Consider the following 12,752-nt stretch of genomic DNA (forward strand, 5'->3'; position numbering starts at 1 on the left):
CAATTATATTGTACCAATTTTATAAAGATGTTGTTGGAAAGGGTGAGCTTAGCACCTCTGAGTGGGGAATAAGGTTTGACCAGCACAAGACAATATTGGAACAGTTCACTTAGAACGCCTGGGATTAGGGGTGCGGCCGAGCTCTTTGCCAGGGCCGGTGTTCGGCCGATTTTGTTACAGGGCCGATTTTAAAACGGCCCTGTAACAAAAACGGCCAGCAGGGTACCAAAACCGGCCCCCACCCGTGCGGCGCACCGGGGGATTGCCCGGTGCCCGCTATGGCCAGTCCTGCCCTGTGCACTGATGTTTAGCAGCCAAAGGGGCAAGATGCCCAGATTACCGTGACATTTATGCAACAGTGCATGGGTAAAGATGCAGTAAGTAAGTAGTTTATTAACTGTGCGATTACTTGAAACTGTATAAAAATAAATAATCCTCACCCCTCCGCCCCAACTCATGCCACCCTCACTGCTCCCTTCCCTTGAAGTTAAAAGTCAAGTACACCACTTATTGCTTGGACCCTTTTTAGCCTACAAGCGGGATAATGCATTTTAATTGCAGTAACTTTTCCTTAAAAATGGTTTAAAAAGTGTAAATTCTTTACCTTTAAGATAGGGATTTACTTCTGTTGTGCGAGCATTGCCCGGCAACCTGTTAAAAGTTCAATAGATTCTGGTCTCCCCCCACCCGGCCACCCATCCCTTAATTAGCTAAAACACCCCGAACTGATTAAGGGTAATGGTGCAGTCCTTGGCAAATGAAGGTAAGGTGAACACTGTTCTATGCATGATACTGGCAGCTAGGAGAGTGTGTCGCCCATTCGCCCTATGAAATGAGTGAAAATCAAACTCTAGCGCTCGTGTACCCGCGTGCGTCATAAATCACGAAGTGCTTCATTTGAGCCGCTGGTTGCAAGTGAGGGGCACCGACACTTGTATTTAGGGACCAGCACTTATTGTTCCCGTATCAGATATTCAAGGGGTGTAAGAGAGGAAAACACACAGATCAGAAAGAACAGAGATGAAAAGACGGCAAGCCTGTCATAAACAGAAAGCGGGAGCCTGCAGGTGTGAGAAAAAGGGCCAAGGAGTGCCTGGTAGCAGATTGAAGCTACCGGCCATGGTATAAGCAGCGCCGACCTTTAATTGCACCTGCAGAGCAGAGCTTCGAGCACCGGCTTCACAGAGCTTTGAGCACCGGCTTCACAGAGCTTTGAGCACCGGCTTCACAGAGCTTTGAGCACCGGCACCGGTTTTTCCACAAATTAAGCACTGGGAGCGATAACAAGTAAAGTCTTGGTATATAGATAGTGGTTACTAAATGGTCACGGTCTAAGCGCGCCCCTTCAAAAGGAGGTCACCTGTTCACAAAATGTTTTAATGCGAATAAAACTCTCTCTCAAAAGGGACAGACTGCAGTCGGCAGCAAGCGCTTAGCTGACTGAACTATCTTACTGGCAATTAAGTGTCCTCGTGTAACGTAACTGGTGTGCTACATTCCCTTCGGATCGAGTTTGCGCTATATAAACCCGCAAAAAAAATGACCGACCACTGAGTGTTACCCACGGTACACAGATCTCGTTCTCAGAATGGTAGGAAATTTTTTTAAAGCTCCATTTAATCAATTAAAACGTTCAACCAAAGTTTAAATTAAACACAAGGGAAACTGCGAGTACTAATAATGCATCATCTAAAGTATTAGCAAGTCACTGCTCTTTTCCGCATTCAACTTTTGACATAAAGAGTGTACAATTTGAACTATTTTGTAACAGCTTTACTTTGATAATCACAATAAATAAACATAAAAAGGTCATGTGACAGTTATTAATATTTTCAAACATGAACGCCACTTTCCGTCGCTCAGAACACTTCAACGGATAATGCATATGAAGTTCGATATGCAAACCACAGAATCGGCAGCAGTATGACAGATACATGTACCTCATGAAGGCAGATGCAGAAGATGTAGTTTAATTAACCAGTGACCGATCGACACAACCAGTGCAGCCAATATTAAACAAAAACAAGCGCGCCGAAAAGCATTGGACACACGGGCGCCGAAAGTGAAAGTGATCACTATGCACTTAATTACCCGTGATGGAGTAAAGACAGATGGCGTCTGCACGCGTGTAGGTGTGCATTGCCGCCAGCTAGAGGCCAGCAAAAGCCTCTGGTAGCACTTTGAAAACCCCCTTACTAAAAGTCGAGCAAGCAGCGCATGTGCTGCTCTAGGCTCAACCTAAAAATGAGGCGAAGAAACGGGTCAAAGAAATCTTAGACCAACTAGAATACCAAGGTGTGGTTTGAAACTTGCACCTCCCCAATGAACAACCCTTTGTTTCCCATAATGAAACCTGACAACACATTGTTTGGTTTTAGATTAGACATTTGAACACATGCACAAAAACATTTGCTGTTCAGAACGTACATAGTGCCGCATTAATGAATAACATTGTGCGGAAAAAATATAAAACACTAGATATTTTGAATGGATTCTTCAGCCAAAATATAGCTCTTGAAAGCAGATGTTTGATCGGATTTTCTGCCCTCAGCACTATGCGTCACTTTTGTCGCCTGCCCCGGGGTATAGGAACAGCTCCGGGCACACTAATCCAGCCTCCTTAGACTATGAAGGGTTTACAATTCATTTTTAGGATTTCTAAATTTCAGCAGAACATACATTCAAGACTATGCAGAAAGAGTAAAACCTTTCTACGACCTAATCAGACCAGATTTCACAGCAAACAAGTGGACTCAAAAACATACAGACACTCTACGTTCAGTTCAAGCTGATATGATAGCATCAAAATACTTACTGACATGAGTAAACGTCCGCAACTTGTAATACGGGTCGTCCCCGGGATATCAGGGTATACCTACATCACGTTCAATGGAGGTGAGCTAGTTCCAATCGTATACAAATCTCATTTGTACAAAAATGCTGAAAATCGATTTGCAGCAACAGAAAAAATTCTGACGGCTAGGAGACTGCTGTAGGGAGAGAAAGAGCACTAGCACAATGGAAACTGATACCGACTTTAGAAGCGTTTACCAAAGCCAGCATTCCAAATGCAAAGACACTGCATCCACGATGGATACAAAGACTAATTCTCTCACTGCAGCAGATGTAGAAAACAGATACAATCCTACACTAAAAACTCGAGCATTCCTGCAGTACGAAGAATACCCTCTCCCGAATGAAATCTTGCCTCTAGATCAGTATGAACACATCATTTTTACTGATGGTTCTGCCCAGCCTGCCACTGGAATTAAACCGCAATATAGCGCTGCATGTTCTATGGTATAAAAACGTTATTGTTGGTAAATTAAAAACCTTACATTATAAAAACATGCATCGTGTTCATAAAATAATGAGTTTTTAATTGTTGGAGTAACATTTTGATTAAAACTCTACTTAGCTTCTTAACCGCATCGTTGCGGCGGCTTTTCCCGCTGTGCGCTGCAATTTTAAAATTACCCCGTTACATCACGAGCTCAGCTCGTCATGAGCGCACGGCAGGTTACGCTCATGACGAGCTGAGCTCGTCATTTGCCTGGAAGGGGTTAACTGATGTTGTAAGTGTCGCAAACCAAGTTTGAATCAGCAATTTGTTAATAACCGACAAGGCATTGGTGTATCCAGTAATGAGGTTTCCCTCAGGACAGGGGTGGCGGCCCTGATAACTTTTAACTGGCTTAGTGCTTTAGTTACAAATTTTGTTAACCCGATATTCAGCTTTATGTTATCCGGGTTGAAGGCTGCTATTATGGTTTGGCAGCAACATCGAATTCCAAGTCTTATCCATTCTTCTCGCAATAATAAGCATCTAGAGGTAAGCATTGTTGGACATAAGCAGACTATGTGTTCCAACCCCTTGGTGTGGTAACCACACAGCCTGCATTGGGTGTGGCTGTCTTTCCGGCGCCATTCTGGAAGATTTTTCAAAAAGGGCCATTCACCCAACCTCAGTGCCAGGAACTTTCGTTTCAGATAAAATGCTGTGGTAGTTGATAGATGAAGGGATTCTACTCCTGGGTTAAAGTTAGTGATTACTGCCCAGGCGTGTTTCCTTTTTGACAGCGTTGCTCTGTCTGAATGAAAGGACCACAACCTAGTACTCTTCTTGATAGCTAGCTTTAATGCAGACTGGGGGGGGTTTGTTACCAAAAAATCCTTAATGCCAAGTAATTGTAAACTGTGCTCCAAAGGGAGCCGATATTTATGGCTGGCATAACTTTTCTGGATTTCTTGCCAGAGTCTGGCCTCCAATGATCTTCCCGGGCTTGAAGCAGTCTATTGTAAAACTTTATGAACGCCCCAGCTTCTAGGCCATGGTGATCAAGTAAGCCAAATTCCAGGCGGACTTGTGCCGGTGATGCTGAGTTCGGAAGATTATGACAACGATTGAGAAACAAGACGACTAAGTGTAGCAGAGCAAAACGAGACGACACTGGGATCGCGTTCGGAACACTAACGGAAGAGATTCAGTGCTGAACACGCCGTGCCGAAGAAGATTTAGAGCAAGCACGCTGCGCCTAAAAATACAGGTGCACAGGAATCTTATGGGCACTTACGAAAATGAGGTAGACGAGCTAAAGTGCATCCCCGGTGTGTGTACACAACTAAGGAAAGTGATATCGAGGCAGAAACGAGTGGCACACAACTCACATTGAAAAGAAAACCTAACACAGACAGAGACACAGAGTGAACCCAGGAAACCTGTTACTAATCAGGTCAAAGATTATAAGTGATAAAGCCCTGATGAGAACCCGTAAAATGAGATAACGAGTTCGAAACGCGTCGGCAGGCAGAAAGGAGCAAATTAATTATTGGACTGACCACAAGATTGACACGTTTAGTCAAATATATCTCCCTCCATCAAATTTGGTTTTTATCTCCTTTTGAATGTGACTTTATCCTTGAAAAGGCATATGTGAAGAAATACAATGCAAAGATTGAATATTTGCTGCATAATAGCTGTGCAATGTATATGTAATGTTCATTGAATGAAATGTTGCTTTTATGTACAATGCTATGATTTATGTATATGTGTAATGTTTAAATGTAATGTTTTTCTCATGCAAAATAATTTCTACTGAACAAATGAAAAAGTAAAGGGTATAAATAAACTATACCGAACAAATCTAGAAATAGAACTGATTTGTTGCTCAAATTCTCGAGCTCTAAAAAGCGAATTGTAGGGTTAGCATCTCATTTTTCAAAGAGTTCGGAAGATGGAATGCACGTTTAAAGATTTTAGTTGTCAGTTTATTTAGAAGAGTGTTTGTAGTTCCCTTCATGATCTCTTGGCCATACGTCAGGGGATTAGATGTTTTTGCCTTTATCACTTTTAGCAGTGGGATAAAGCTGGGACCTAATAGTTTTTTTGACAGTTTTGTTGCTGCAGCCTCTAAAGCCAGAGCTTTGGTCCTCTGTGCTTCTTTTTGCCTAGCAAATGAGCTTCTGGAATCAAACAATATTCCCAGATACTTATAGTGAGGTGTTGAATCAATTTTTACGTTGTCGAAGTGCCACCCTCCCCACAACTTCTTAGGTTTCCCAAAGGTGATTGTTTTTGTTTTTGATTTATTTAGCTCTAAAAGGTTGTTTTCGGTATAAGGGAGCAGTTCATCAAGTAGCCTCTGTAAGCCCACCTTCGTGTGGCTGAGCAGCACCAGGTCGTCGGCGTATAGGAGGTTACTGATTCGTGCTCCATCTAATTGAGGGGGATGACAATTAACGGTGTCAAGGATTGGTGAAAGGTCTGATATGAACAGGTTAAAAAGGAGTGGGGCCAGCACGCAACCTTGTTTTACTCCACTGCTGGTCTCAATGTGCTATGGTGAAAGGTCTGATGCGGGATGGTAAGTTCCATCCCAGCAATACGACTACGCAATCTCTAGGAGATTGTACAGCGCAGCTGGCAGAACTGAAATCCCTGATACTGGCATTACATTATACGTTATACGGATTGTGTTGGATGCAGGTCAAACGGCAGCACTCATTTTATTAGACCTTAGCGCTGCCTTTGACGCTGTGTCACATCGCATCCTTCTACACCGCCTGGAGGACATCGGCATCTGTGGCTCTGCTCTGCAATGGTTCCGCTCCTTCCTCAGTGATCGCTCCTTCTGCGTTGCCGCCCCTCCTTTCCAGTCCAAGTACCATCTTTTGGACCTGGGGGTTCCCCAGGGCTCCTCGCTGAGTCCCACGCTTTTCAACCTGTACGTGCAGCCGCTGGCTGAGGTCGGCAGGCAGTGGGGCCTAACCATGGTCTCTTATGCCGACGACACTCAGCTAGCGGTTACGATCAGCGGGGATGCCGAGCAGGATGCCCCCAGGTTCCGAAATGGGCTAAGAGAGGTGGCCAGCTGGATGAATAACAACTGTCTCCAGCTGAACGCGAAAAAAACTGAGGTGATGATCGTTGGAAGAGATGCGGAACGTTGGGGGGACAGTTGGTGGCCGCCTGAGCTGGGGCCGGCCCCTATACCAGTTTTGGAACTTAGGAACTTGGGAGTGTGGCTTGATCATACACTCTGTTTCACAACCCATACCAAGAGAGTGGCGGCAAGCTGCTTTGGGGTCCTACGGGGGCTAAGACCGGTGCTCAAATTTTTTGACGCCCCGACAAGACAGCTGGTCATCCAAGCGATGATTATCTCCCGGTTGGACTACGCTAGCTCACTTCTTCTTGGAGCAAACCAAGCTGAGATCCTCCGCCTACAACGGGTCCAGAATGCAGCGGCGAGGGCGGTGGTTGGTTTGCCTCGGACCTGTCCTACCTCTAATACTCTTCGGTCCTTGCACTGGCTACCGATTAAAAGTAGAATTCATTTTAAAGCTCTTAGCCTGGCCTTTAAAATCTTAAAAAGGTCAGCCCCAGAGGTACTTAACAATCTTGTATCTCCCTATGTCCCAACTCGCCCACTCAGATCCCTTGGTCAATCCCTTGTGGTTGTCCCACGCTTCAGACTCAGTCGGATGGGCGGACGCTCCTTCCGAGTGAGAGCTGCGATTCTTTGGAACGCTCTTCCGTTAGAAATTCGTCTGCTAGATGACTTATTAACATTTCGTAGGGCCCTGAAAACCTTTTTGTTTTAAATTCCTGCTTCTCCCTTTTCTTTTCTTGTTTTAGTGTTGTGTTGTGTTTACCTTTCCCTGCGCCAGGACGCTCCTTCGCTGGAGCAGCTGTGCGCATTAAAATGACAATAACATAGCATAACATAACATAACGTATCGGGAATTCCCCACACTGATTGTGCGCGATTCATTTTACTGTGTGCAATCTTACAATGAGTATCTTAACTACTAGGGCCAGAATGGCTTTAAAGATGCCAAGGGTTGCACAATAAAACACAAATTGTTATGGGAACAAGTGGCATAGCCGAAAGAATGCCTGCCACTGGCTCAAGTTATTCACACCTTGAGTCACAAGCGTGTTGGCATACACTTTGAAGGTAATTCACTGACTGATAAAGATACCAAGGCGACAGTGCGAACTGCTACCATTGCCTTAATCACTCATTCGCACACGAGAATAGACAGAGATATACTAGTAGCTATCAATGCCATGAAGAATGGCTCTGCCGTCCTGCCAAAAGGCTTTCCACTCAAGTACTCCTACAAGTTAGATGCGTACAACACACCGTATGCTCAGATTCCAGGAGTGGAGATAGAGTAATACTAAACAAAGATCGCAGATTAGGTTTAATTCTAGCTGCACACGAAGGTCTGGGCTCAGCACACGCAGGAGTCACTGCAACAATTTTATTATTGAAGCAGCTTTACTGGTAGTTGGGGATAACAAAGCAAGCAAAGGACTATGTCCTGATATGCGATATTTGCCAGCAGGTGTAGGGTTCCACCATTCACAGGCTGCCACACACACCATTACTAGTTTCAGACAACCCTCTTGCATGCGTCTATTTGGACCACTACGGCCCCTTAAATTCAGACCGGCTTCCTAGTACATCTTGGTGGCAGTGGATTCATGCTCTAGATTCCTATGGGTTTAGCCCCAGCACTCACCTGACTCTCGAACTGTTATAAAGGATTTACGAGTCATCTGGACATACGCAATTGGCACGTTACATTCCGACAGTGGCCCTGCGTTTTGCTCTAGGGCTTACAAGGAAGCCATGGAAAGTATGGCGTGGCCTTGTGATACTCTTCCCCCTATCATCCTGAGGGAAATTTGGTGGTGGAGAGGATAAACAGGGACCCAAAGCAATCCTTAACAGCTAGGCTATTAGGTGCGGGTGGTAGTTGGGTCAATCACCTATACGGTGCCGAGAGGGTGTTAAATAACATGCCAAGATAATCCTTGGGAGGCTGTACCCCTTATGAATCCTGTTTGGGACACGATCTTGATTGTGCCAGCAGAGTGGCACATGCAAAACTATTTGAATTGAATGACCGTTTGGCAGTTTTACAAGAACTCAATAAATACAGAGCGTTACAAAGCAACGTGCAAGTCAAGCGAACCACCACTGGGGGAGGGAAACTGGTTCTGTCAAGGCCTGCCTGGGTCCCAAAGATTGGGAAACTGGTAAGGAAAAAGATTGTGGACAGAAGAGAGTTTGGGTTATCTTACAGAGCACCTGTACCTGTCCTGGTGGTAGTAGGAACAAGAACAGTACTACTGACTCTTGCCAGTAAAAAAAGAAAAAAGATTCATCTCCATTGATCTGATCAACCCGCATCATGTGGCCGATTCTCAACAGTAGGCCGCGTGGAGTCCTGAGTAGCCACAGATCTCTCATTGCTACTATACAGGAAGTTCAGATGGAAAGACTAATAACATTTCAAGGCTCCACTACACAAGGAGAAGTGTGGCGCAGCGGCCAGGACAGCTGACTTTGGAGCACAGGGCTCATGGTTCGATCCCCGGCTCCGGCGGCAGCTCAGCTCAGCACCATGTGACTCTGGGCAATATCTCACTTAATTTCCACGACGGCCCCCAGCGCCTTGAGACCCGTAGGGGTGAGTAGTTTGCTCTTTACAAATACCAGATTGATTGATTGATTGACAAAGTGAAGGAGTAACAAATAACGGAGTACAGATCATACCAGTTGAAATTGAAAAACATCAAGGAGAAACAACTATGCAAGTTGCAATTAGGCCCAGATATGATGTCTACATTAATGTGCCTCAAACTATACATCTGCCAGTTCTACAAAACCTGCGGAGTTACAAAAGGTAGATCGATCTGCATCTGGTTACTTCATCAACTTCAATGATTTCTTTTCGGATCCAAGTGAACCTGATCAAACGCCACCCATTTCAAAGAAAGAAAAACTTCTACAATTCTATCATTTGCTCAAAAAGACTTACTTGGTGCCACCCTGGCTGCACATTTGGTTTACAATAGGGGTTGTATACCTATTAATTTGGATTGGCACAGTGACTGTCTTTTTTCTACTTTTGAACGGACATTATCTCCCGGATCGCTCTGCAGTGCAATCTGTGAACTTGGTCCTGAAACCACATACTTCATCACACCGTGAACAAAAAGACTTGTCCCTAGTAAACATTACAGCAATTCCAATAACTGATGGGAAAGTGTGTGATAAAGTTTCATATGATGTATTTGGCCCGAGTGAACATTTGAAAATTCCACATGTATTTAAAATGTCTTTAAGTGATTTCATTACCCCCAGTACACTCTCTGATGATTGGGGCATTGATACTGTGAATAATATGCTTTTGGATTTAGAACAATCTGCTGTATTTTCTAACCGGGATTTGTATGAAGCTACAACTGATTACGTTACTATGTTTGGTCATCATTTTTTGCATAGAGCAAGTGTGCCACATACTGCTAATGTGTACCATTAATGAGAACATTGCCCGACACCACCAAAAGGTAGTTCTGCCACATTCGCACAGAAATTCGCATATTTTTCAGAGTACAATACATCAGACCCAGAATAGTTTTATTACAAACTTTCACAGAGCAATGCAACAACAAAGAAAATTATACTGACCAATACAAAGCTGATATATTCAGCACCTTTTATCTCCCAACCGTCCATACAGGGTTTCGACTTCTGGAGAGACACTATAGAGACAACATTCATCTGGGGGACGAGAGAGTAGCAGGTTCAGAGAACTGAGGCTTTATTTAGAACTTGCCTCAGGTTTATGGATTTATAAAGGTTTAGGTTTATGGATTTATAAAGTGCATGGCGACCCACGGGCATCCCAGCGCTAAACAGGGAGGAGACAACATCATGCGAGATCTTTAAGAGAACAGCCATGTTTTGAGTTTTTTTCTGAAACACTGTTTGTTCTTAATTAGACGTAATTCCAGATCCAAGCTGTTCCAAAGTTTAGGGACCAGGTGTGAAAAGGATCATCCACCCCATCTTGCTCTATTAACTTGTGGAATGTACATCAGGAATCTAGTTCCTGGCCTAAGGCATCTACGAGGGGAAGACTGAGTGATCAATGTTTGTAACATCATGGGGCCTCTCCCGTACATGGCCTTATGGGCCAGGCAGAGGGCCTTGAAGTTAATCCTGGCCTGGATTGGCAGCCAGTGTATTTCCCTCATGGACGACCTAACTGACTGGTGCCTGGGGATTTTGAGAAGCAGTCTGGCTGCCGCATTGTGCACCACCTGCAGCCTGTCTGTGACCTGTTTGGGTGAGCCAAGGTACAAAGAGTTGCCGTAGTCCAGTCTCGAGACTACCAAGGCCTGTAACACCGTCCTTCTCAATTATTCTAGGAGTAGGCTCAGGATTTTTCGAATGAAATTAAATGAAAGGTGTTGCTTGTATAGCGCATCGGTCACTCCTAACGGCGTCTCCTGGCGCTGTAAATGACAAAGATCAGTTGTGTAGATTGAGACCTAAATTAGGGCCAGGCAGCAGGCATCAGATGTTCCAAAGATCCATGTCTTTAAAGCCTTTCTAAACTGCTCTCCCTGTTCAATTACTCGGAGTTCCTTTGGCATGCAATTCCAGGCCTTTGCTCCCAGTACCGTAGCTGATTTCCCTCCTCTGGTTGTTAGTTTGAAGCCAGGCACTTTAAGCAAGTTTGCAGCACTAGATCTTAGTGTTCTCGCTTTAGTGTATGGTTTGAATCTTGCTGAAAGATATACCGGACCCAGCTGGGGTCCTGTATAATGCCAAAGGAGGTCCCCCCAAGTTTTTTAGCTTGCGTTTCCATAGTTAGGTGTTGGTCCCACCACATCCCCAGGTTTTTTTATGGAGGAATTCGGGGAGGGTAGATATCCCCAGTTTACTGGCCAATTGATCGCAGGGCGGGGCCTAGCTCCTTCCCAAAAGCATATGCTCAGTTATTTTCCCCATTAAGTTTGAGGCTGCAGTTGGCTATCCAGGCTCCTATTTTTCCCAGGCAAGGGATTAGTTGCCGGTGGTTGGAGTTGGGAGTTTCTGACACTGAATCCACCAATTGGATATCATCCACATATGATACGATGGATAGCCCGAACTCTTGCACTTAATGAGCTAATGGGCTCAAGAATATGTTAAAAAGGGTCGGGCTCAGGGACAAACAATGAGGTACTTCACACAGGGCCAAGAAGGTATCTGACAGCATACCTGCTTCCATGCATTGAAAGGATCTATTATCTAGGAACGAGGCCAGCCATCGGTTGGCTGGTTGGCCGTGTCTCTAATCCCAATCTCTTTGAGATGGTAAATGAGAATCTGAGAATCTTGTGGTCTGCCGTGTCGAAGGCCGTGCTTGGATCTAAAAGCAGAATAGCGGCGGCTCTTCCTTGATCAAGAATCGATTTTAATATTTCATTTAGAACAAGTAAGGCTGACTCAGTGCTGTGTTTGGGCCGGAACCCCATCTGGGACTGGTGCAGAATACCATTGCCTTCCAGAACTTGCGAAATGGAACTGTTCACATGTTTCTCCGCCATCTTTACCAGAATGAGCACCAATGAGATGGGACGATAATTTACCATGGATGTGGAGTCCAATTGAGTTTTTTTTTAGCAGAGGCTTTACAATGGAATGCTTCCATTCTTTGGGTACAAGGTCAATCTGAAGAGATAGGGAAATAAAATTGGAAAGCTTGGCCCGGATGGAATCTCCCCCTTGAATAAGAATATGAGGGGGGCTGGGTCTATGGGAGATCCTGATTTGATATTACTTAAGAGTACGCTGGCCCCTTCTTTGCTCAGCTTAGGAAAGGTACACAGAGCCTGGTAAACAGTAGGCTTGATCTGCTCTGAGCCTGAAAGGAGTTCATGCACGTCTGTAGACTCCTTTGTTACCTCCAAGTTCTGACCTATGCTTCGTTGGAGTGAGTTATAAATGTTTTCCGCTTTACTCTTGAAGAAGGTGGCTAGTTTATTGCATCTCTCCTTTGAGGGTTGGGGGAGGTGATTGCCTGAAGCAATTATAGTAAGAGATTTTACTATCTTGAACAGCTCTTTCGAAGAATTAGAGGACCTCTCAATCCTTTCTTTTAAAAAAACTGCTTCTGCTTTCCTAATATCCTTGTGATGTTGCTGGATGACTGTTTTATATGCTGATTTAAGGCCAGGGGTGTACGTTTTCCTCCAACTCCTCAAGTTTTTTGCAGTGTTTCTTCTGGGCTACTAATTGTGGGCTAAACCAAGTAGATCTGTTAAGGTTTCTTTGCGTTATCGGTCCGGGTTTATTAAAGTTTTTATCCACAGATCTGATAATCCAATCTGACCAACTTTTTTGAGCTTCCTCTATCTCCTGTGTCTAGTGGTATAGAAGCCTCCAAGTCTTTGATCCAGG

At 44.6% G+C, this 12,752-nt stretch overlaps 1 protein-coding gene across 1 annotated transcript in view; it reads left to right on the plus strand.

Annotated features, from left to right (window-relative positions):
- LOC144754215 (E3 ubiquitin-protein ligase TRIM39-like) overlaps positions 1-12,752 on the plus strand; it is a 189,130-nt gene that overhangs the window by 140,059 nt on the left and 36,319 nt on the right. The window lies entirely within an intron of this gene.

The sequence above is a fragment of the Lissotriton helveticus genome, chromosome 5_1 (assembly GCF_964261635.1).
Source record: "Lissotriton helveticus chromosome 5_1, aLisHel1.1, whole genome shotgun sequence".
Taxonomy (NCBI): Eukaryota; Metazoa; Chordata; class Amphibia; order Caudata; family Salamandridae; genus Lissotriton; species Lissotriton helveticus.